Source organism: Pan paniscus, chromosome 12 (genome assembly GCF_029289425.2).
Source record: "Pan paniscus chromosome 12, NHGRI_mPanPan1-v2.0_pri, whole genome shotgun sequence".
Classification (NCBI taxonomy): Eukaryota; Metazoa; Chordata; class Mammalia; order Primates; family Hominidae; genus Pan; species Pan paniscus.
The window spans coordinates 65,371,735-65,398,282 of record NC_073261.2 but is presented as its reverse complement, the minus strand read 5'-3'; the positions used below and the strand labels follow the sequence as shown (position 1 = coordinate 65,398,282).

The 26,548-nt window shown below is 38.8% G+C and overlaps 1 protein-coding gene across 10 annotated transcripts in view; it reads right to left on the bottom strand.

Annotated features, from left to right (window-relative positions):
• The window catches only part of PUS10 (pseudouridine synthase 10), a 91,048-nt gene that overhangs the window by 38,741 nt on the left and 25,759 nt on the right, over window positions 1-26,548 (bottom strand). The gene's annotated exons all lie outside the window — the stretch shown is intronic.

Sequence of the window (26,548 nt, the reverse complement as noted above, 5' to 3'; positions counted from 1 at the left end):
TACATACAAACATTTATGTAATTTTTTCTTGCACTGTAATAGCCATTTGGAAACTGGGCTCAATAAGGAGGTTAGTGACAAGAGAAATTCTTCTTCCTTCTCTCTATCCAGACCACTGCCTAAGATTTCCTCCTTCTCCTCCTCCCCATCCCCAGCATGCTAGTGCCTTAAACTTCTGCTACATCAGGGCCTGTGCCTCACCGTGTGTCAGGGTTGTGGCAGCATGCTATAACCTTGAACATCTGCCTCTCCAGGGCCTGCCCCTCACCTTGTGTCTCAGGCGTGGTGGCAAAAAGAGGAAGGTAAGAGAGGAAGGGGGAATATTTTCCTATAACCACTGTTTGATCTACCACTTAGTTGACTCTTGCACCACCACCATCTCCTCACCCCCGCCACCTCCCCATCTCAAAACTTTCTTCTTTTCCCCAAAGCCTTGGATGTCAGAACTGTGATTAAATGAATGTAACAGACTGAATCTAGGTGTCTCCTCTAATAAATAAAACCTATGTTGGCCATGTTTAAAAACCCATCAAAATCCTCTTTTCTTTCCCTACATGGTTGAGAAAAAAGAAAATGAAGTGAGACATAAGAAGAGACCATTTAACTCTAGGTTTTCTCTCTACTTTGGCAATAAGAACTTTTAGATAGCATTGAAAAGGTTGAAGATCTTCTTTTTGGACAAGTCAAGAGGGGAAAAGCAAGGACAGATCAGCATAGAATGAATCTGTGGGGCCAAATTAGGTTTTACAGCTCTATTACTCCAGTTCCTGGAATTGCTATTTTTATGTTGTGAGTTTTAAGGAAATTGTATTGCATCTTCCAACACTGTAGGTGCTGATGTTTGTTTAGAAATGAAGGATTTGATTGGAAATAACAAGAGGAAATTCTGCAAGTGGGGTGGGGTAGGAGTAGAAGCAGGGAGGGGGATCAGAAAAGACACAACAGTTACAATAAAGGAAAGGCTCTGGGATAGATAAATGAAGACAGATATGGCTCAGTACTGTTCTTTAGTGTCATATGAAAATGAGAGAGAACACACATAGCAACTGAGTTTCAGGTAACTCTAGAGTTAATAACCTCAGTGAAGCAAGGATCTCAAACATCTGTTGGCAGCCGGGTGTGGCTGAGAAGTGCAAATGTACTCCCTCTTTGAATTTGGTTTTAGAGAGCCAGCATCTTCTCTGAAACATTTATAGTGGCCAGGACTTTGTACAGTGAAGCCCCATTCTAAGGATACCTCTGAGTTCCTGCCTTGAGCACAATACAGGTTGCAAGAAATCCAGCACAACCATCAGAGGATAAGGCTGACCTGTGATGGCAGCTTCCCTGGAGGACCACCCATCTCCCACCAACTGTTCCTGCCTGTGGCTACGGAACTCTTTGCCTTTCATCCAAGACTATCATCAGAAATCCACTAGCTCACATACCTAAATCACTTATAGAAACTTGGCCTGTGGACAAAATCAGCCACAAGAAAGAACCAAAACACCAAGTAGGTCAGTGCTTCCATTCAAGTTGCAGTTCTGCTGACAAACACACATGAACACACAATAAATGTGTAAAAACAAAAATGCATGTAAAATGTAATTATATATATAGATGAAGATATATACACATGTACAGTAGACTATTCTATTCAAAGAAGATTTAAAGAATTATAGAAGATGAGTACAGGCACCTTCAAAAAAATTAAATTGTTATATGTAGATCAGTGGTTCTCTAACAGTTTGGTTAAGGACCCATTACATTCTTTTTTTTATGAGACAGAGTCTCACTCTGTTGCCCAGGCTGGAGTGCAATGACACGATCTCGTCTCACTGCAACCTCTGCCTCCTGGGCTCAAGCGATTCTCCTGCCTCAGCCTCCCGAGTAGCTGGGACTACAGGCACGCGCCACCATGCCTGGCTAATTTTTGTATTTTTTTAGTAGAGATGGGGTTTCGCCATGTTGGCCAGGCTCGTCTCAAACTCCTGACCTCAGGTGATCCACCTGCCTTGGCCTCGCAAAGTGCTGGGATTACAGGTGTGAGCCACCACGCCAAGCCTACATTCTTAAGTTTTTGAGAACCTCAAGTAGCTTTTGTTTATGTTGGTTATAGCTATCAATATTTACCATATTAGCAATTAAAACCATAAATTAAATTATTTTTTTTGAGACTGAGTCTTGCTCTGTCACCCAGGCTGGAGTGCAACGGCAAGATTTCGGCTCACTGCAACTTTTGCCTCCCAGGTTCAAGCGATTCTCCTGCCTCAGCCTCCCAAGTAGCTGGGATTACAGGTGCCCGCCACCACATCTGGCTAATTTTTGTATTTTAGTGGAGATGGGGTTTCACCATGTTGGCCAGGCTAGTCTTGAACTCCTGACCTCAGGTGATCTGCCTGCCTTGGCCTCCCAAAGTGCTGGGATTATTGGCGTGAGCCACCATGCCTGGCCTAAAAAATATTTATTAATTCATTAAAAATTAATGACAAAGTAATAAATCCATTATGTGTTAACATAAATAACTTTTCTTGAAAAATATATTTTTCAAACAAAATAATTTAGTGAGAAAACTGATGCTGTGGTACATTTTTGCAAATCTCTTTAATATACATCTTAATAGGAGATACCTGGATTTTCATTCTGCCTCTACATTCAATTTGCTGTAATCACATAGCCTCTGGAAAACTCCACTGTATACTCTTAAAAGAATGAGAGTGAAAAAAGCAAATTATTATAAACTATAAAAATACTTTTGACCTCATGAACCCCTTGCAAGGACTTCTAGGGGTTGCTAGACCACACTTTGAAACAAACAATTTTGAAGGAAAGGAAAGTAACAAATTAATTATTTGGTAATTAAATAGCTAATATTTAATTAATCAAAATTTGACTCAAGAAGAGGGAAAAAACAGATTGACCAATAACTTTTCTTTTTCCATCTCAATTAAAAAAATAAAAATAATAAAAAAATAAAGAGGCCCCTAACTTCCTCCTAGTCACAATGCAGGCATTTGGTCCCAGGACTACAGGACTGCCTGACTCCAGCAGGAACTCCGTATACTTACTTCTCTCCTCTCTCCAGAAAATCTGTCTTTATCTTGATCCCTGGATTTATTTATTTATTTTATTTATTTATTTATTTATTTTTTGGAGACAGAGTCTTGCTCTGTCACCCAGGCTGGAGTGCAGTGGCACGATCTTGGCTTACTGAAACTTCCACCTCCTGGGTTCATGCAATGCTTGTGTCTCAGCCTCCCGAGTAGCTGGGATTACAGGTGTGCACCACCACACCCAGCTAATTTTTGTATTTTTAGTAGAGGCAGGGTTTTGCAATGTTGGCCAGTCTGGTCTCAAACTCCTGACCTCAAATGATCCATCTGCCTCAGCCTCCCAAAGTGCTGGGATTACAGGCATGAGCCACCATGCCCAGCCAGATAGAACAATAACTTTTAATAGAAGAAATTGAAAAAGTAATAAAGACCTACCTTTATAACCATCTAATATCATTTTATAAGTGAATTTAACAACATTTCAAGAAACAAAAACAGATAATTTCTTTGTTGTTAAAATTTTCGAAGCGTAAGAAAACCTCACAGTTCATTCCAAAAGGTTTACATAATCTAATATAAAATCTAATTGCATGATTTAATACCTAAACCAAATATCTATGTATGTAAATGTCCTAAATAAAATATTAAGTCGAATTTTTTTTTTTTTTTTGAGACAGGGTCTCTTTCTGACACCCAGGCTGGAGCTCAGTGGCGCGATCATGACTCACTGCAGCCTCTAACTCCTAGGCTCAAGTGATCCTCCACCTCAGCCAGCTGAATTGTATTCCCTTCAATTCAGCATTTCCAATTCTAAGAATTTATCAGACAAAAATATAGTCTCGAGTAGCTGGGACTACAGGCATGCACCACCATACCTAGCTAATTTTTTGTCTTGGTAGAGATGGGGGTCTCACTACGTTGACCATGCTGGTTTCAAAATCCTGGCCTTAAGCAATCCTCCTGCCTTGGTCTCCCAAAGTACTGGGATTACAGGCATAAGCCACCACACCCAGCCCTTAAGTCTAATTGTTACTATAATCAGAATGAAAAATGCTTATTTCAAGAAAACAACACAAATTCAACACAAGGAAATTATTAGTTTACTTGACTACAAAATAGATAAAAGGAGAAAAATATAAGTATTACAAATATCTATTTATTATTTTTAACACAACATACTATACTTGGAATACAAGCAAATTTCATTAAATAAAGGATAGGCTGGGCGCGGTGGCTCACGCCTGTAATCCCAGCACTTTGGGAGGCTGAGGCAGGTGGATCACCTGAGGTCAGGAGTTTGAGACCAGCCTGACCAACATGGTGAAACCCCTCTCTACTAAAAAATACAAAAAAATTAGCTGAGCATGGTAGCGCATGTAATCCCAGCTACTCAGGAAGCTGAGGCAGGAGAATCGCTTGAACCAGGGAGGCGGAGGTTGCAGTGAGCCGAGATCGCATCATTGCACTTCAGCCTTGGCAACAAGAGCAAAATTGCATCTCAAAAAAAAAAAAAAAATTAGATAAAGTGTACCTATCAGAATAGAGCTAACAATATACTTAGTATTAAAATATACACATATGATACACCTAAATATACTGTATATATTTTTAAAATAGTAAAAAAGAAATGACAAAACTATCATTATTTGCAAATAAGGTAACTGCATACCTAGATAATAACTGAAAAACCACTAGGATTAATAATAGAGACCTGCAAGTTAGTCAGTTCCAAGACAAACATTAAACACACACACCTACAAACATGCATACATTACTTTCCTAATAGCCAAAGAAAAAAAATTATGGGAAAAAGAGATTCCACTCAAATTTCAACTAAAATCAAAAATAAAAAACATTTAAAAACACATAGGAATAAATAAATGTGTGAGGAAAAACTATAATATAATTGAAAGATCAAAACAAATATTGAAAAAGTACAGATAAATTTGTTCCTAGATGAAAAGTTCCATAAAATTAGAAATTTATGTTTGTTAAATGACCACAAACAAAGGTAAATGGCAAATGTCAGGCTGGGTGAGAGAAACAGAATTGATGAAAGATTAATAGTCACTATGTCCAAAGAGCACTTACTAATCAATTTTAAAAAGCCAAATAACCAGAAAATAGAAACCCAGATGGCTAGTAAACATATAAAAAGATGTAAAAGTTCACTTGAAAATCAAATAGTACAAGTGTGAACTAAAACAAGAAAACTTTTGCATATAGGTTAGAAAATACCGAAGAGTATAACTTCAGGTTTGAAAAAGACATGGGGTTGTAATACACTGCTGTAAACTGGTACCACCTTTTAGGAGGGCAATTTGGAAATACCTATCACAATTCTAAATCTGTATTCCCATCAATTCAGCAGTTCCAATTCTAAGAATTTATCAGACCAAAATATAGAAATACTAGACTCCATGTACAAGTATGTTCGTTGCAAATTCCATTTATAATAACAAAAACTGAAAACTGAAGGTGATCTGAATATTCTTCAACTGGATAAATGAATTAATTTAAGAAATTCTGATTTAACCATCTGTACGGGAAAGCTCATATATGCATATGTGAGCTCTGTAAGTTCTAACACAGTTGAAGGTTGTCAATGGTTGTTGCAAGGTAAAAAGTTTGCAGGACATGTATGTTTCACTAAAGCAAACAAACCCAAACTATGTGCAGTACATGCAGGTATACGTTAATATGTATATAGCAAAAGGTCTTAGAAAGAGATTACCAAAATGTTACTCCAGAAAATGGGAAGTAGAAAAGAGGAAGAGAAAGAGAGAGACTAATGTTAACTTTACATACTTCTGAGTTGTTTGGCACTTTCAGTAAGCATGTGCTGTTTTTATAATTTAAAAAAGAAAAAAATTAAATGTAATACTTGTGAATCCTTTTCAGAAATTTAAAGGTTATTTTAAAAACTCACAACCAATTATCTAAGTTATCTTTTGTATAACAGTAAGTTGGCTAAAATGAATCATATCTCAATTTATTATCAAATCAATTTACTAAAAATAAATTAAAAGTAATATTAGATCACAAAATTTTAAAGTGTTACATAGTATATTTGCTTGGGTACTATTAGTTTGAGGAATCCTCATTTAAATATTATCTAATAGGTTGAGGTCTATTTTATTTTAAAATGCACTATATTTTTAGGATCCTTGCTGCTTCACTATCACCTCTCAGCAATGAAAATCAGAGGAACAGTACAAAACAGTTTCTATTTTTGGGCTGAGAATAAATTTTTACTTTTGAAAAATTTATAGGTTTTTTGAAATTTATTATTTCTATGAGGACTTTGTGCTAAAGATGAAATATTTTTTTCTCTCTTTTTTATTGAAACAGGATCTCACTGTGTTGCTCAAGCTGGAGTGCAGTGGCATGATCTCAGCTCACTACAACCTCTGATTCCTGGGTTCAAGCGATTCTAACACCTCAGCCTCCCGAGTAGCGGGAATTACAGGCATGTGCCACCACAGCCAGCTAATTTTTGTATTTTTAGTAGAGATGGGGTTTCGCCATGTTGGCCAGGTTAGTCTTGAACTCCTGGCCTCAAGCAATCCACCCATCTAGCTTCCTAAAGTTCTGGGACTACAGAGGTGTTAGCCACTGCACCCGGCCTTTTCTCTTTTTTATTCCTCAGTGTCTTATTTGGATGGGGCCGTATCTAATGGGTTTACTCTAGGTTGGGTCTGCAATCCTTCAGAAATATGCTCGTAAGATTAGAACACTTGTTATAGGAGAAACCAGACTTCACCAAAAAAAAAAAAAAAAAAAAAAAAAAAAACACGTTACTTCTACTTTTGCATCAGGGAAATCAAAGGAAAATGCATTAAAAGTACCTACTAATTCAGAATGTGTGATGTTTTTGAATGGGTTGGGGAGGATTTACCTTTCTTTAGCAAGTACTTCCTTCATTGATAGATCAATAACACAAACCAGATTTTCAGGGACAATGCTTTAAATGTTTTTAAAAAAAGTTTTAAAGTGCTCTCACATACATTTTTAAAGACCATATAATTAACATGCTAATTACAAATTTGGTTTTATCTATTCATTAAAAGATAACTCCAAGGATTCTTTCAAGCTGAAATTTAATGAATGGACTATGTTGACCTAGTTTAAGTTACCACATGCATTTGAATGTAATAAAACTACCTGTTTTAAAATTTTCTATATTTTATTTTCATTTCAAAGAGAAGAGTTACCCATTTATTTGAAGGTAAACCTCATTCCCCATAAATGCAACAGCTAAATTTTAGAGGTATTATGATATAGAATGAATGCTTTGTAAACTGTGAAATGCACACAAGCCCCATATATCATAATTTTATTTTTAAAGAAACATCTTCCTAAACTTAGTGAATTTTGCACTTTTCTTAAAATTATATGAATTTTGTGAAAAATAGGTTTGGTTATATGTCAAGCTGTTGATATTTAAGTCTTTCTAAATTTATTAAAGCAATACACCAAAAACTTCAAACAAAATCTTTCCAATATAAACAGTTAACTCTTCAGTCTGCTAGTTTAGTGTGCCTGCCATCTCCTTTTCTTTCCAGGGACTTGCCTAAGTAGTATCAGAACAGCATAGGAAGGAGGTCATAAAGAATCCCAAACAAAGCAAGGGATTCGGAGACAGAAAGAACTGGGTTCAAGCTCTCTCTCCTACTTAGCCAGCAAGTGATTTAGAGCAAGTTCTGTGCCCTTTGGGTGCTTCTTTCCCCATCTAGAAGACAGGAAAAAAGAGGTTTCTTGTAAAATTGGAAGTTTAAATGAGATAGTTTATGAGAATGTTAATTGTTGTTTTTATAATACAGGTCTTCTGACTCTGTTCAGTAATTCGAAAAATAAATTAAGTTGCTTCTTAAAATCCATTAAATTAAAAAGGATCTCCTCAATCTTTGATCTTTCCAAATTTTCTAGTTTTAGTCTAAAAGTTTAAAGTAGATGATATGATATTTATCAAAATTTGCCATGAATCTGAGAATGGAACAGTATCTGCAGTGGGTTAGTTTCTAGCTATGAATGCTTGTTAACAGGTGTGCAAGACGTAATGAATGACCAAGGCAGATTTAACCACACACCCAGTGACAAAATGCAATAAGACACTGGGGAAAGGAGAAAGGCAGGGGTCCCTGGACCTTAATTCCTGTCCAATTTAAATCCTGCCACTATCTTTATTAGGACACCTTGATGTAATATTTGCAAGGAAGAGAGGAAGGGAGGGAGGAAGAAAGAGAAGGAGACAAATATAGAAAGTGAGAGAGAGAGAAAAAAAAGGGAGAAGAAAAAAGGAACCACAGATTCCTGAAAATAATTTGGTGACAACCTGTCTAAAGGCAAGGTCTAATGACAAAGCTTTGGTGTGTGGGAAATTTCAAGCAAATTTTTGGAGAATGGCAATGTGATGAGCTATTCATATATCACCACTAATTGTGTACAGTATGATATAAAAATAGAAGCTAAAATAGCTAAACAGGTCAGTGCAGTGGCTCGTGCCGCACTTTGGGAGGCTGAAGCGGGCAGACCACTTGAGGTCAGGAGTTCGAGACAAGCTTGGCCGACATCACGAAACCCCATCTCTACTAAAAACACAAAAATTAGCTGGGCCTGCCTGTAATCTCTGCTGCTCATAAGGCTGAGGTAGGAGAAAAGCTTGAGCCCAGGACGTGGAGGCATACTAAACTGGCAGTGAGCCTAGATCATGCGACTGCACTCCAGCCTGGCGACACAGAGAGCCTCTGTCTCAAAAAAAAAAAAATTAGCCAGGCATGGTGGCACACGCCTGTAGTCCCAGCTATTTGGGAGGCTGAGGCAGGAGAATCTCTTGAACCTGGGAGGAGGAGGGTGCAGTGAGCTGAGATCGTACCACTGCACTCCAGCCTGGGTGAGAGAGCAAGACTCTGTCTAAAATAAATAAATAAATAAATAAATAAATAAATAAATAAATAAATAAATAAATTTAATTAAATAACTAAACAAACTTTAAAAGGCCTAGGCTCATGAGATGTCAAAAATGATTATTAAATACATTATGAGAATAACCAGTAATGAATTTTTTCTACCTTTCTCTTTAGCCAACTACTCCTCCATTACATAACCTTAAAATCTGCAAACATTCTAAGGGTCACTGTTAGGTGTAAATTCTAATATTAATTGCCAAAAAGAATATAAACTACTATAAATAAAATTTTGACATGTTTTCTCCTCATAGTCCTCCCTCTAATTAGTTTGTAAAATAAAAACTAGATTGGTAGATTTCCATTAGGGTTGCTTTAGTGTAAGAAAGTATTTCTGACCTTACAGATGAAAAAAAAACAAGATAGTACACTTTGGTCTTAGTAATTTGCTTAATGCAGTAAATACAAATAATGTAACTATAATACAAATTAAAATTAGACAAATGCAAAAATTTTATCTTAAAAGTAAACAAATATAACTGGCCTTCTTGGTAAAACGGGAAGATCAAATTTGAGGATGCGGTTTTTGTTTGTTTGTTTTTTAAGATGGAGTCTTGCTCTGTAGCCCAGGCTGGAGTGCAACGGTGCAATCTCGGCTCACTGCAACCTCCACCTCCTGGGTTCAGGCGATTTTTTTTTTTTTTTTAGTAGAGACGGGGTTTTGCCAGGTTGGCCAGGCTGGTCTCAAACTCCTGACCTCAGGTGATCCACCTGCCTTGGCTTCCCAAAGTGCTGGGATTACAGGCATGAGCCCCACCACCTGGCCAGGCATGCGCTTTTGTTAAGCCCCTAAAACAGCAGTACAGAGGTTTGTTAAAACTGCATAAAATCCACTAGGATGGGGACAGTAGGAGTGCAGGGAATAGCAACAATTTGGAAGCTAGAAAGCAGATTGAACAGTGGTAAAGGACTTAGCAGACATCCAAAAAGTTGAATCCTAAATTGGCAGCAGAAGAAATGAATACTCCACAATAAAAACAGGAGTTAAGCAGCACCAAGGAATTCTGGAAATAAGCAGCACCAAGGAATTCTGGAAGTGGTGGTGGAAGGTAAAGGGTAGGAATAGAGAAAATTGACTGTTTGCAAAAGAGGCAGATTCTCAGATCCCCTACCCCACTCCATGCAGCCAGGTGAATGTCCCTCTCTAACCCTAGTAAAAGAACAGAGTTTTATTTCCTGGAGATGGTAAAATGAAGGTCTTTTGATTGAGTCTTTTGAGTCACACTTAAGGGCATTAATACTTCACTGAGTAAACATAGGCAGAAAGATGATGACATACACACATAACCCCAGGCCCCACCCATTTTTGGACCTTGGCAGATTGCTAGATAGGAGACTGCATCTCTATAAAGAAATGTCACCTGCCCAAGACCTAAATGAAGACAGATAGCTCAGTATTCGGTAAAGCTCACAGTGAATCTTCCCTCTTTATTCACATATCTAGCTTCCAACTGCTTATTCTTTTTTTTTTTTCTGAGACAGAGTTTCACTCTTGTTGCCCAAGTGCAATCTCAGCTCACTGCAACCTCCTCCTCCTGAGCTCAAGCTGTTCTCCTGCCTCAGCCTCCCAAGTAGCTGGGACTACAGGCACCCACCACCATGCCCGGCTAATTTTTAAAAATATATTTTTAGTAGAGATGGGCTTTCACCATGTTGGCCAGGCTGGTCTCGAACTCCTGACTTAAAGTGATCCATCCACCTCGGCCTCCCAAAGTGCTAAGATTACAGGCATGAGCCACCACGCCCAGGCTCAACTGCTTCTTATTCTGTACTCTTCAATATGACCAACTCACCAACGATAAGCAGGCAACTTGACATAGAAGGTACCAAGATAAACTGAAAAAAGTAACTTTAAGAAACTAGAGACAAAAAAAATTACACAATAGCAACACATATTGATATTCTCAGAAAGATAAAATATTGTGTTTAACAAGAATAGGATCCTATTTTTCTAAAACACCCATACACATACTCACACGCACGCACGGGAAAAAAAACCTAGAAAACAGAAAAGGTCTTGGAATTAAAAACATAGTATTACTATTTATGAAAAGCTAAACAAGACTGGAAAACAAAGTTGAGAAAATTTGTTAATAGTGGATCAACCCTCCTGAGGACAACTAGAAAAGCTGGACAACTAAAAAAAAATTGCATAAAGACATCAGAAAGTTAACAAGGTAGTGAAGAGTTACAGGGCCAAAATTCAGAAGAAGGAAACCAAAGATGAGCCAGGCGTTTTGAGCAGCTTTTCCCCAAGGGGCATCTGTTGTCAGAAGAGAGAGAGGGAATCCTGATAAGCCCTATGTTTTGGCTGAAACCATGAAGCACGACACCCTAGAAGCAGGGGTAAATGGGGACGAGAACAGTCCTTAAAGGTGTTAAAGATCAACTTCAAATCACTGCAATCCCTGTAGCTGGATTAAGGTAATTGCAATCCCTGTGGCTGGATTAAGGTAATTCAGAATTGCTAATGCCCCTAGCTAGAACTCAGAAGAAAACAAAAATCCTCTCTGGAGGAGAACATTATTTTAGTTTCAAATTATATTTTTCATAATCAATGTCCAAATTTTCTTTTCTTTTCTTTTCTTTTTGAGACAGGGTCTCACTCTGTTGTCCAGGCTGGAGTGCAGTGGCATAATCTCAGCTCACTGCAGCCTCCACCTCTGGGTTCAAGCAATCCTCCCACCTCAGCCTCCTGAGTAGCTGGGACTGCAGGTGCACACCACCAAGCCCAGATAACTTTCTTCATTTTTTGTTGACATGAGGTCTTGTTATGCTGCCCAGGCTGGTCTTGAACTCCTGGGCTCAAATGATCCTGAGTTGGCCCCCTAAAGTGCTGAAATTACAGGTGTGAACAACCATGCCTGGCCTAACATTTTATTTTTTTGTAGAGACGGAGTCTCCCTATGTTGCCCAGGCTGGTCTCAAACTCCTGGGCTCAGGCAATCCTCCTGCCTCAGTCTCCTAAAATGCTGGGATTACAGGCATGAGTCCCTGCACCTGGCCTGACCTATACTTTAAAAAACAAAAACTAAACTAAAGGATATTCTTCATGCAGAAGAATATAATCCCAGATGACAGCTGAAATAAAGGGTAATACACAAGATGAATATGTAGGTAAATCTGTGAATATTGACTGATTGTATAGAATATTACTTGTATAAAATAATGTCACATGAGATTTAAATATGTGTCAAATTAAAACACACACAATGAAATGTAAATTAAGAGATACAAGGAATCCAAGTATTCCAAGGTCTTTGCATTCTCTGGGAAAGATAAAAGTATTTATTTTTATTTGAGAGAGAGAGTCTCACTCTGTCATCCAGGATGGAGTGCAATGGCTCAATCTTGGCTCACTGCAGCCTCAACTTCCTGGGCTCAAACAATCCTCCTATCTCAGCCTCTTGAATAGCTGGGACTACAGGCATGCACCACCATGTCCAGCTAATTTTTTATTTTTTGTAGAAATGGGAGTACCAATTTAATTACTACTTTTAAGAGTAAAGGAAAAACTGTAAATGCATAACTTCTAAGATAATGATATGTGTGAGGGGGTAGAATTCAAACAGAAAAATAATCCAAAAGAATTCTCATTATCCCTAATTCTGTTTAACAATGTACTAGAGATCTTAGCCAATGCAACAAAGCAAGAAAAAGAAATAAATATTACGAAAATTGGAGGGGAAAAGTCATTGTGCACAGACCATATGACCTCCAATTTAACGTGGTAGGGGACACCTCCCTGGGGCCAGACCAATAAAGCAGTAACTGAAATATCAGTTGCTGCATGCCACCTAAGAAACAAGTTGCAGATTGAACGTTACTCAACAGAAGTACTTTTTTTTTTTTTTTTGAGACAGGGTTTCGCTCTGTCACCCAGGCTGGAGTATAGTGGTGCGATCTCAGCTAACTGCAACCTCCACTTCCTGGGTTCAAGCGATTCTCCTGCCTCAGCTTCCAAGTAGCTGGGACTACAGGTGCCTGCCACCACACCCAGCTAATTTTTAAATTACATTTTTAGTAGAGACGGGTTTTTGCCATGTTTACCAAGCTGGTCGTGAACTTCTAGCCTCAAGTGATTCCCCTGTCTTAGCCTCCCAAAGTGCTGGGATTATAGGCATAAGCCACTATATGAAGCCAGAAGTACCTTAATACATGCCTACATTAAAAAAAAAAATGTTTTGGAATACAAATTTAGCATTCATGACTAGCTACTGATTTACTCAATAGGGCATGAGTGCACATGCCCACTCCACAACAGGTCATGAATTTCTGTGATGCTTTCAGAATATGAAAGTCTCACTAAAATCACCAACTCACGATTTCTAATATGAATTTCTAGTGATAATACTAAAGGAATATCAGATAATCAATACACATCATAACACCCCAGCCTCACAGAAAATTTAAATCCTGGATGTGAACTAAATTCTAAATAGAAATCACTTCATATTATGCTTCTTAATATAAGACTAAAAGGGCTATTTGTGTTAATACCTTTGCATCTATTTTATTATTTCATTTCCTTTTATATGGCTCATGACCACATTTAAATAAAATCCATTTTATTTTTTCCCCACACAAGTTAGTTCCCCTCACATTATCTTTACTCAGCTACTGGCAATAACATTTTAACAACCAGTTTAGAGAGAAACTTAGATTCCACCAGAAAAAAGAATCAAAGGTTTTGATCATACTCGATACCACAACATTTACTTACACAAGTAGCTTTCAAATTATAATTTAATGAATACGATATATGGCTCTTTAATTTGCCATGTATATAATTTTTAAAGATAAAAAACTAGCCCTCTGCAAGTACGTGCTGAGCACTCTTGCCCTGGCTCTGGAGACTGCCATATATCCAGCTGATCTCTGACGCACTAATTGTGAAACCAAAAGCTACACACAATAAAAAGGAAGTAGCCCTGTGAAATGTCAATCCAGTGCTCAACTAGGGTTTTTTACATCAGAGTTTTATAAATTATGAAAGTGTCCAGGCCAGGCGCAGTGGCTCACACCTGTAATCCAAGGACTTTGGAAGGCTGAGGCAGGCAGACCACAAGGTCAGGAGATTGACACCATCCTGGCCAACATGGTGAAACCCCGTCTCTACTAAGAATACAAAAAAATTAGCCAGGTGTGGCGGCACATGGCTGCAGTCCCCGCTACTTGACAGGCTGAGGCAGAAGAATCACTTGAACCCATGAGGTGGACGTTGCAGTGAGCCGAGATCATGCCACTGCACTCCAGCCTGGGAGACAGGGTGAGACTCTGTCTCAAAAAAAAAAAGAAAAAAAGAAAGGTCCAAATTGACTGGAAAATATGTATTACATTAAGAAAAACTGGATAACTTTGCATAATAAACATAATGGCAAGGAGAAAGATACTCAGTTTTTTTAAGACAAAATTCCCAGCTAAACATTTCCACCTGGGGCCTTGAATGGTATCTAGTCTAGAAAACAGATTCCACTAGTATTGATCCTGTATTAATATCAGTGAGGAAAAATATATTCAGTTTTATTTAAAAGGGAAGATTTGTAAAAATAACTTTCAATATTTGGAGCAGTAAAACCTAATTTTAAAAAGGAGGAGCAGCTGTAGCACTGCAATTGATTGACACTTTTTTTTTTTGAGATGGAGTCTTGCTCTGTTGCCCAGTCTGGAGTGCAGTGGTGCGATCTCGGCTCACTGCAAGTTCCGCCTCCCATGTTCACGCCATTCTCCTTTCTCAGTCTCCCGAGTAGCTGGGACTACAGGCGCCTGCCACCAAGCCTGGCAAATTTTTTGTATTTTTAGTAGAGATGGGGTTTCACCCTGTTAGCCAGGATGGTCTCGATCTCCTGACTTCATGATCTGCCTGCCTCGGCCTCCCAAAGTGCTGGGATTACAGGCGTAAGCCACCGCGCCCGGCCAGATCGACACTTCGTAACTGACAAACCTGGCCAAAGACTATTTTGCTGGTCCTTCCTTCTGCTTGGAGGGAAGAAAGTAGTAGTACTATTCCTTAAGAAAGAGGTTTCTGACAATGAGTTTGGATGTGTCTGACTTCAAGGTAGCACTTGCCACCTAGCCCCCTCTTCTTGGACATTTGGACATATCCATGACAAAGGATGTGGCTAAAAACTTCATTGGGACTTCCACCTCCAATTAAGGGACTTCACCATCATAATTCATCATCACACATATATGCATCAATCTTCCTCAGAGCAAAAAAAAAAAAGGAAGTCAAAAATAGCTCCTCACAAAAATGACTTGAAATTCCTGAATTTTAAGATAGGTGCTGTAATAAAATATTTGACTCAAAACATCTTTGCACCTATTCCAGTCATCTGATAACAAAACCTGAACATAAATGTGATGGGAAAGTGCTAAAATTGTAATTTAAATTTTATTTCCAGAGTTATCATTTTAGAGAATCACAAAATAAACTGGTGGTTTACCATTACTCTTTTTAAATGATCACACTTGTTAAATAATTATGAGAGTTCTGGTTTCATATTTTTACCAAGAATCCTTTCCCTAACCTTGAAGATACTGGACCATTTGGAGAAAGAAAATACTAAAGTCAAAACCTAGGCTAAGTCCCACTTATAACACAGAAAGACAATAACCCTTTTGAAATCTGACCAAGGCCAGGTGCAGTGGCTCAAGCCTATAATCCCAGCATTTTGGGAGGCTGAAGCGGGCGGATCACCTGAGGTCAGGAGTTTGAGACCAGCCTGGCCAACAAGGCAAAACCCTGTCTCTACTAAAAATACAAAAAATCAGCCGGGCAAGGTGACGAGCGTCTGTAGTCCCAGCTACTTGGGAGCCTGAGGCAGGAGAATCGCTTGAACCCGGGAGGTGGAAATTGCAGTGAGCCAAGATCGCACCACTGCACTCCAGCCTGGGTGACAGAGTGAAACTCTGTCTCAAAAAAAAAGCGTAAACTTTGGAGTTTAATAGATCAGAGTTCAAATCCTAGCTCTGCTATTTATCAGCAATGTGACCTTCAGCTTCAATTTCATCATCTGTAAAATGGAGATGATAACACCACCTACTTTAAGGGGTTGTGATTATTAAATGAAAGAGCACATGCAACACACTCTGCCATGAAGATATTCAATAACTGTTGGTGGCTTGTTTTCCTAAGAAAGGGGTTTTATCTTGCTGCTCCTAAAAAATAACTACACATTATGGTGGTGTGGCTGTTTTACATATAAATGATTGCTTTATATACATATGCATACATACATATGTATTTGTTATTATTATGAATAATTTTTCAAAAACAATCATATCTTAGTAAGCTAGAATTATTAGGTCTAAAACACAGTGGTGGTATCAGAAAAAAGGACAGTTCTATGCAACAAGAAAAACCTAGACCTGAAATAGGCAAGAGTCTGAATTAGAAGTTCCCCTTTTCAGCAACTTAACTAAGCCACACGGTCCTAAAAATTAATGGAGGAAAAATAGTTTAATAAAGATCTCTACAGTTAGAAGGTAGCAATGTGCTAATACGTTCAATTTCACAGGGAAATCATTTTAAAGAAAAAGGATGTGTTTCATCTTGTATTCTTTTTTATTCTGTTACATTACCATTTCTTATTGTAAATTTTAAAGAGGCCAAATGTGACAATTCACAAGAATAAGACCATACACATTTTTAAAAGAAACTTCAAATCTTTGAGGCTACCTCATGTTCTGAATGTACCTGATCTCCCTCAATTACCTACACTGCTAGATGAGCCACAGCAACTTCTTTTCTTCCTTGCTTCCTCCTCCATTATACTTAGCTGGGTTCAGGCCAAGGAAAAGGCAATGCCATAAAGAGATGCATCTTTAAGCATTTAAATATGTGTCTGAATAACCTGCCAACTGCTATCCTGAATCCAATATACATTATAGTATTGTGGTGGTCTTTAGAATTAGGCTTGCTTCTAGTCCTGCTTGACTGTGGCTTCCTCCTCACAGGAATGTGATTTGTTCCTCCTTGCTGCATGCCACAGTGACCTCGGGGACTGGGTGCTTTATCTGTTGGGCTTCTTGTGCCAGCACCCCAATAACGAGTTATTAGATCTCTTCAATATCTGCTTTGACTCTTTGATAGTTGGACTTCTGATTGCACATGCCAACCAGGGCTTGGGTTCTATATAGAACTTGACTAATCACATGTCACTCACTCTTTCTCCCTTGGAACACATCCTAGTAGTGTATCACGTAACAGAGTCCTAAACCTGCACCCATGTCTAGTCTTATGTTCTCCTTAACACAGCAGCTCTGCCTGGATTCATCACTCTGGTGATCTTCTGACCTTTAGTGATGTTCATGAGTGTATGGATTAATAAGGGGAGTAGTTAAGAAAAGGTAATACCCACGGAGCCAAGGTAGTCAGGTAAATAAAACATATGAAAATACACAAGATGTAGAGATGGTATGGTTTAAAAAAAAAAAAACTTAAAAAGCAACAGCAGCATGAAGCAGGGAGGCATATCCAGATTCCAATAAACGGGACGCATGGGCAAATCACATACCCCTACGAGACTTGGAGCCTTGGTTTTCTCCTCTTTAAGTGAGCATGAGTGTGATGACTACTGAAGTGGTCTCAATCTGTGAAGCTGAAAAAAATTGCCCATAGCATATCTTCTTTCCAATCTACAGATACTACCCATTAACTGTCAGAGATTAAAAGGGGATGCCTTATACACAAGGGTTGGAAACTCCTGGACTCTCAATCAGACATTCCCAATAGGTATCAATGGGTTTACACTTGGGTGGTGGCCTGGATAAGACTCTGACAAATCACAACCATATACACATTGATGTTTTTCAATAAGTGCCATAAAAAGCTGGGGAGTCCTGTTCTAGCTGATCACCAAGGTCTCATATAGATATATGATTCCATGATTCTAACAACACAGCATTTCATACACCAATGTTACATTCACAGAAGCAAGTTCTTGGAGTTACCTTTGATAAAATAGAGTGGATTGCTGCATGAACACACTCATTTCCTGTGAATGGTTATAAAAATGGCAGCCTGTGTGCCTAAAACTAGCAAGGTTACTATACACTCGCCAACCCACTCATGAAAAGTCTATTGAAAGATCCTTAAGGGGTAGTCCCTAAAAGAACTAAGACTCAAAAGCATTTAACTTTTAAAAGGACTTAGTGGGGCCAGGCACGGTGGCTCACGCCTGTACTCCCAGCACTTTGAGAGGCCGAGGTGGGTGGATCACGAGGTCAGGAGATCGAGACCATCCTGGCTAACACAGTGAAACCCTGTCTGTACTAAAAATACAAAAAATTAGCCAGGCCGGGTGGCAGGCACCTGTAGTCCCAGCTACTCGGGAGGCTGAGGCAGGAGAATGGCGTGAACCCGGGAGGCGGGGCTTGCAGTGACCTGAGATCGCATCACTGCACTCCAGCCTGGGCGACAGAGCAAGACTCCATCTCAAAAAAAAAAAAAAAAAAAGGACTTAGTGGAATGTTCTTTTCCCATAAATGGAAGTTTAGCCTAATATTAGCATATGTCTGGGACATTCATTCTATAATAGTTTTGTGTGGCATTATGCTGTAGAAGTTTAGAGGAATCAAACTTGCTTTGCATGGATAAGTGGACCATATAGGAACTGAAGGGAGTTCTAAACTAATCTAACCAAAAATAGGGCTATAAATTCTGAAAACTCCTTAGTAAGCTCAGAAAAGGCTTATTGAATGAAGTGGACCTTGGGTTGGTCTTACATGGTGGGTGAGAGAGAACACACACAGATTTAGGAAGAGTGCCTGTCATACAAAATAAAAATCGAGAAGCCATGCACAAATGGACAAAAAGCAGAAAATACACATGCTAAATCAGAAAGCGGAGTTAATGAACAAAGATGCCAGCTCATGCCTGCACACACAATATATATATAGCTCTCTATACTTAAAGTTGAGAATTTTGACACATTCTATTTATGAGCTAAACATAATTAGAAAAAATATAGTCCTTTAGAAAAAGAACATCAATCAATAACAGAAGGGAAATTACCAATTAAAAAAGATTCTAGGACTAATGGCCTGAGAGTTTAAGAGGCCTCTGTAAACGCATACAAAATTTTTAGTATGTGCATTTTTAGGACAAAGGAATTCACTGCTTTCTTCAGATTCTGAATGAGATCAATAATCCTAAATTAGTTATGAATCCACAGATTTAAGTAAAAATCCAAAGCCATTTGAATATCCATTTTCCAGAATTTAAAAAGACAATTTCAGGCTGGGTGCAGTGGTTCATGCCTGTAATCCTAGCACTTTGGGAGGCCGAGGCGGATGCATCACCTGTCAGGAGTTCAAGACCAGCCTGGCCAACATGGCGAAACCCCGTCTCTACTAAAAATACAAAAATTAGCCGGACGTGGTGGCATGCACCTGTAGTCCCAGCTACTCAGGGAGGCTGAAGCAGGAGAATCGCTTGAACCTGGGAGGCAGAGGTTGCAGTGAGCCCAGATCACGCCACTGCACTCCAATCTGGGTGACAGAGTGAGACTTCATCTTAAAAAAAAAAAAAAGAAGACAATTTCTTAAATAAAAAAATGCTGCTACAGAAATTGTACTGCTGTCTGTGGCCACACCACCCTGAATGTGCCTGATCTCACATGATCTCAAAAGCTAAGCAGGGTCAGGCCTGGTTAGCACTTGGATGGGTAGAAATGGTACTGCTTTTATTCTTAGCTAATTTTCTAGGGTCATGTATAATTTGTAGTACTTACTGCAAAGTATGCAGATATAAAGTATAATAAATGATAGGAAAAAAGTTTTGATTTGACAAAACTCCAACCATATCAAGTTGCAAATTGATAAGCAGGTGTTTCATCCAAAGTAACACTTAAAAGACAATATATACATTTAAAGTCAATGGACTAAGCAAACTGTTTCCCATATACTACCCATGAAAAGAGACCAATAAGCCAAACTGATAGTACAATATTGCCCTCTACTGGACTCAACTAGTAAAGATGAACCTAAAAACAAACTGAAAAGCATTTAGCTTTTAAAAGGGCTTAATGGAATACTCTTTTCCCATAAATACAAATTTAGCCTAATATTAGCATATGTCTGGGACATTCATTCTATAGTTTTTGTGTGGCATTATGATGTACAAGTTTAGAGGAATCAATCATGAATATAAAATAACCACTATAGGGTCGGGTGCAGTAGCCTGTAATACCAGCACTTTGGGAGGCCACACTAGGAGGATCACTTGAACCCAGGAGTTCGAGACCAGCCTTGGCAACATAGGGAAACCTCATTGCTACAAAAAAATAAAAAATAAGTTATCTGGGCATAGTGGCATGCACCTGTGGTCCCAGTTACTCAGGAAGGTGAGGCGGGAGGATCACTTGAGCCTAAGAGGTCAAGTGCTGCAGTGAGCTGTGATCACATCACTGCACTCTGGCCTGGGTGACAGAGAGAGACCCCATCTCAAATAAATAAACACTATAATAAGTATTTTTCTTAAAATTATATAGAATCTTAGAGTTGAAAAGGCTTAAGATCTCTAGTCTAACCAACTATATAGTGCACATTTTCTTTCTGTGTATCTTGGCCAAGTACATTGGCACTCTGTATCTGTGGATCTTGCATCTATGGATTCAATCAACCCTGGATAGAAAACATTTGGGGGGAAAAAGGATCTGTACTGAGCAGGTACAGGCTTTTTCCTGTGATTATTCCCCAAATAATGTAGCATAACAACTATTTACATAGCACCCACATTGTAGTATATAAGTAATCTTGAGATGATTTAAAGTATACAAGAGGATGTGTGTAAGTTATATGCAAATAGTATACCATTTTATATGAGAAACTTAAGCATCTGTGGATTTTGGTATCTGTGAGGGGCTCGGGGGTCCTAGAACCAACCCCCCACAGATATCAAGGGACAATTGTATTTTCCAGCCTTGGCTTAAACACCCTAATGACGTGAAATCTCTGGAAACAATCTATCCTGTTCTGGATAATTCTCAATTCTTCATAGCTCTTGATTCTATCCTTGCAGCAATCTAATTCCTCTTTTATAAGGAAGCCCCTCAAATATTTAAGGAAAGCAAACTCATCCCACTGAATCATCTATTCTCAAAATTAAATAACCCAAGCTCCTTCAGCAGTGGCTCCTGTGACCAGGTTTCAGATGGCTCCACCATTCTGAATGCACTTAATCCTCTAAATGTGTATTCATTTTCTATTGCTTCTATAACAAATTATCACAAATTTAGTGGTTTAAAACAACACCAATTTATTATCTTTAGGTCCCAGGTCTGACACAGGTCTCACTGGCTTAAAATCAAGGTGCCAGCAGGGCTGTGTTCCCTTCTGGAGGCTGTAAGTAGTAAATCTGTTTCCTTGCCTTTTCTAGCTTCAGAAGAACATCTGCATTCCTTGGCTCATGGCTCCCTTCCTCCATCTTCAGAATAAACATTACATCTCTCTTACCATTATGTTATAATCACATCTCCCTCTTACCCTGACCTCTGTGGCCAACTTTCTTCCCCTTTGGAAAATTGCAACTGCCTTTATCTGTCTCCAGTCATTTGTAAAATCTGCTATTTTTAACCCATTTTCCTAGTGTTCCATTATTAGAACGCTAAGCTTGTGGGAGATATTTATATCCTACTGCTCTAGGTCATCGCCAAGGTCTGATTTTTCACCAAAAAAATTTGCAATCTCCAGCATAAATGGGTTAAAAGCCCTCAAAAATCAAGAATAGCTGCAAGTTCTTTCTGAAGCTATACTGAAATGTAATGCACCCAGGTCTAAACACCTGAACCCATCTTGAAAACCTTCACCATGTGGAGCATTCGTTCTCCCTTACCAATGACCAGTCTACCTCTTTTCGGCAGGAAGATCATTTTCCTCGACATAAAGGACAGAAGCAAAACAGGATTTTTCAGAGCCCTGCTTTCTCTATATCATGCATCAGCAGTATACTATCAGTTCCAAATAGCAGATCTATCCATGCTTTTCATCTATTTCTTGCTCTAAACATAACTTTAAGTACACAAATCTTCCTTAGCAATTCTTGAAAGCTTCTATTCATTAGTAGCTTTAGTTTTCTGGCTGCTGTTCTTATAGACATAAGCCATAAGCCACCTCTTCTTTTTTTTTTTAGATGTAGTCTCCCCAGGCTGGAGTGCAGTGGCACAACCTTGCCTCACTGCAGCCTCCCCCTCCCGGGTTCAAATGATTCTCCTGCCTCAGCCTCCCAAATAGCTGGGACTACAGGTGCACACCACCACACCCGTCTAATTTTTGTATTTTTAGTAGAGACAGGATTTTACTATGTTGGCTAGGCTGGTCTCGAACTCCTGGCCTCAGGTGATCCACCCACCTCAGCCCCCCAAAGTGCTGGGATTATAGGCATGAGCCAACACCCAGCCAAGCCATCCTCTTTCATTTGCATTAATTTGACTTCACCTTTCCTGTATTTCTTCTGAAACTGATCCCAGGTTGGCAAAAAATTTAACTGCTGAAGTCGGATGACAGGTACACAGGAGTTCATAAGCCAAACTAAAAAGTCAAATAAATATATCTAAATACAAGCCTTTGTGTAAAAACAGACGCAGAGATAGAAAGAGATCCCTACTTCTTCATTCAGATGTATTTTCCCCCACCCTTTTTTTTATTCATTGAGATAGTTTGGTTTGAATTAAAATGTGAATTGCACTTTCTCTGATGCTCTCAATCCTTTTAATTTATCTTCCAGCACAGAATCCTATGCCATTTTTCTTTGCCTTTTCTTTGTAGTGTTTGAAATCCACTTATCAAAAGTTTAGGATATATTCTACTTATGCCTCTTCCTCCCATCCTTCAGGAATACACATTTAAAAGGCTATCAATTTTTCATTTAGGACTAGATTAGTTCCCCCACCATCCTTTAGGAAAATGGTTCTCAAAGTTTTGTCATTGTAATAGCACAAGCATTACCTATGAGCTTGTTAGAAATGCAAATTCATGAGTCTCACCTGACCTACTGTATTAGCATCTCTGGGAATGGGACCTGGGAAACTCTCCAAGTGAGTCTCATGCCTGTTAGAGAACCACTACTTTAGGAAAAGAAACAGTTCCAATCTAAAAGTTGTCAGATAACACACTTTTAGTTAAACATGATTTCCATCATGTGCCGAAACACTGGGAGTCCCTCACACTACTGTATTCATTAGCCTTTGTGATTATTTTGTATCTGTAATTAATCAACCCTTCCCTTGGCCAGATATTATACAGTATACTTCTACTACTCTATCTATCCTGTTTTGTTTTGTTTTTTGAGACAGGATCTTACTTTGTTCCAGGCTGGAGTGGGAGCGCAGTGGTGCAATCTCAGCTCACCGCAACCTCCGCCTCCTGGGCTACAGTGATCCTCCCACCTCAGTCTCCTAAGGAGCTGGGACCACAGGTACCACCATGAGATCACTCTCAGGATCTCAAATCTCAGTGCAGGTACATAATTTCTTGCCATATCACACTACTACATCTTTCCTCTTAACAAATCTGAGCCTTATAAGAAGGAATTATCCTTCCATTATTACATTCAAATGATAAGACCAAACCCAGAAAGTCACCATGACAGTCGTAAGGTATTTATTACTCTCTTATAATCTCAGATTTATTATTAAAATGTTGTATGCCATTATAGACTTTGGAGACTCTAAGCATTATGTCCCACAACTTTCCATATTGTTCTCTTGTGAAACCCTGAATACTGCCTTTATTTATTCTACTTACTACGTCTTACTGTAACACTGTTTCACCAGTTAATCTGCTTATGCTTCTCTTCTTTAGCAGTATTAAGTTTAAAGCTGTTCTGATTGATTAGCTAGTTCCTTCTAAGAAAACACATTTAGGAGATATACTCCATCCTGCTTCCATATTCTCCCGAACTCAGTGGAATATGATTATTATACTAACTATGAACAAAAATATAGACTTTTCTTTCTAAGCTTTTAAATTAATGCTTTTATAATGATGATAAATAAAAACTATTGGGGCCGGGAGCGGTGGCTCACACCTGTAATCCCAGAAGTTTGGGAGGCCGAGGCGGGCAGATCACTTGCGATCAGGAGTTTGAGACCAGCCTGACCAACATGGTGAAACCGCGTCTCTACTAAAAATACAAAAATTAGGTGGGTGTGGTGGCATATGCCTGTAATCCCAGCTACTCGTGAGGCTGAGACAGGAAAATTGCTTGAACTCAGGAGGCGGAGGCTGCAGTGAGTAGAGACTGCGCCACTGCACTCCAGCCTGGCTGACAGAACAAGACCCTGTCTCAAAAAAAAAAAAAAAATTGATGTCATCAGAAAGGGATTGGTAGAACCAGTAATATAGATGCGTTAATGCAAATTTTATTGCTTAATTTTTTTTTTTTTTTGAGACAGGGTCTCGCCCTGTCACCCAGGCTAGAGTACAGTGGTGTGATCATGGCTCACTGCAGCTTCAACCCCCCAGGCCCAAGCAATCCTCCCACCTTGGCCTCCAGGGTAGCTGGGACTACAGATACGCATCACCACACCCAGCTAATTTTTTAATTTTTTTGTAGAGACAGAGTCTCACTGTGTTGCCCAGGCTGGTCTTGAACTGACTCAAGAGATCCTCCCACCTCAGCCTCCCAAAGTGCTGGGATTACAGGCATGAGCTACTGTGACTAGCCATTTAATTTTTAAAAAAACTTTACTTGAGGCCACCCTTTGTTTCTTTTGTAAGCAGGAATATAATAAATACTACCATATTGATAAAGTGTTGTTTGCTTTAAATAGATCTGTGATAATCTACTTCTTAGAAGTGGAAAAAATCAAATCATTCAAATGGACTCAATTATATATTCTGGTGTGAATTATGAGATAATTGACATCAATCAATTTTATGGATAGTATATTGACGTTCGTTCTACAAACAGACAAAGAAGTTCTAAGGTAGAGATATTTACAAGGTCTAAGTTGAAAGCCACAATGTAGAACATGGCACTAGAGAAATCACAGAATTTAATTTATATTCAAAATGCAGAATATTCTGAAGATACACGTAACTAGCTTAAACTGAGATGTGTAACAAATAAGTGGTTTAAAAACCAATTTCTATCCAACCTGGCTTGCACAGCATATCTCAACTCCAAAGAAGTAATAAAAGATGGCAATAAAAGAAAGTAACATATGGCCAAGCATGGTGGCTCACGCCTGTAATTCCAGCACTTTGGGAGGCCAAGGCGGGCAGATCATGAGGTCAGAAGACAGATCAAGACCATCCTGGCTAACATGGTGAAACCCCATCTCTACTAAAAACTACAAAAAATTAGCCGGGCATGGTGGCGGGCACCTGTAGTCCCTGCTACTTGAAATGCTGAGGCAGGAGAATGGCATGAACCTGGGAGGCGGAGCTTGCAGTGAGCTGAGATCGTGCCACTGCACTCCAGCCTGGGTGACAGAGACAGACTCCATCTCAAAAAAAAAAAAAAAAAAAAAAAAGAGAAAGTAACATAACAGCAAATCACGAAGTGAACCATAAACATAATTTTCTGAAGAAACCTGAGATGTGAAAAGAGTATACTGCATATAAAACTGTACTTTCTTGTATTTTTATTCTTAGGAAATGAATAGGTTAAAATATATTAGTCATTACTACAAATAAAACAATAAAACATAGCACACTAAACTATGGAAACATATTAATTCTTCAATAATCAGAACAGTCACATATTTCTGCTAAATAGTTTTCTGGCTAAAATTAGTTATAAAAAGTAGAGTTTAAGCAGAATAATTCTATTTTTAAAAACAGTATCTTCTGGCCGGGCACAGTGGCTCATGCCTGTAATCCCAGCACTTTGGGAGGCCGAGGTGGGCGGATCACCTGAGGTCGGGTGTCGGAGACCAGCCTGACCAACGTGGAGAAACCCCGTCTCTACTAAAAATACAAAAACAAAAATTAGCCAGGCGTGGTGACGCATGCCTGTAAGCCCAGCTACTTGGGAGACTGAGGCAGGAGAATCGCTTGAACCCGGGAGGCAGAGGTTGCAGTGAGCCGAGATGGCGCCATTGTACTCCAGCCTGGGCAACAAGAACGAAATTCCGTCTCAAAACAAACAAACAAACAAACAAATCTTCTGTTTCTAATATGGAATATAAATACCTTATAAATAATAACATTAAGCTAATATTGTTAAAATCATCAAATAAGTGATAAAATGGATAATATGAATCTTAATGTAAAAATATAAACTTTGATTCACAGGCTCTGAGGGTTAGGGAAATATATAAACATAAGCTTTGAGAGGAAGGGTTTGGTGGTAAGATATATAACCACATTCAGAAAATATACTTCTTATTCCTATTTGTTTCTCAAAACTTTCACTAAAGTGACAGTCACTCAGCTTTCGGAAGTCTGTTTCTCTCTACCAAAATTGGACCAGAAGATGACACATCAGTGAGAAATGCTTTGATGATTGACTAGAAAATGACTCTAAGTGTTTATAAGCCCAGTTATATCATCATCATCATCCCCTTTATTTTTCCATTTGCTCAGTTATCTTGTCAGCAA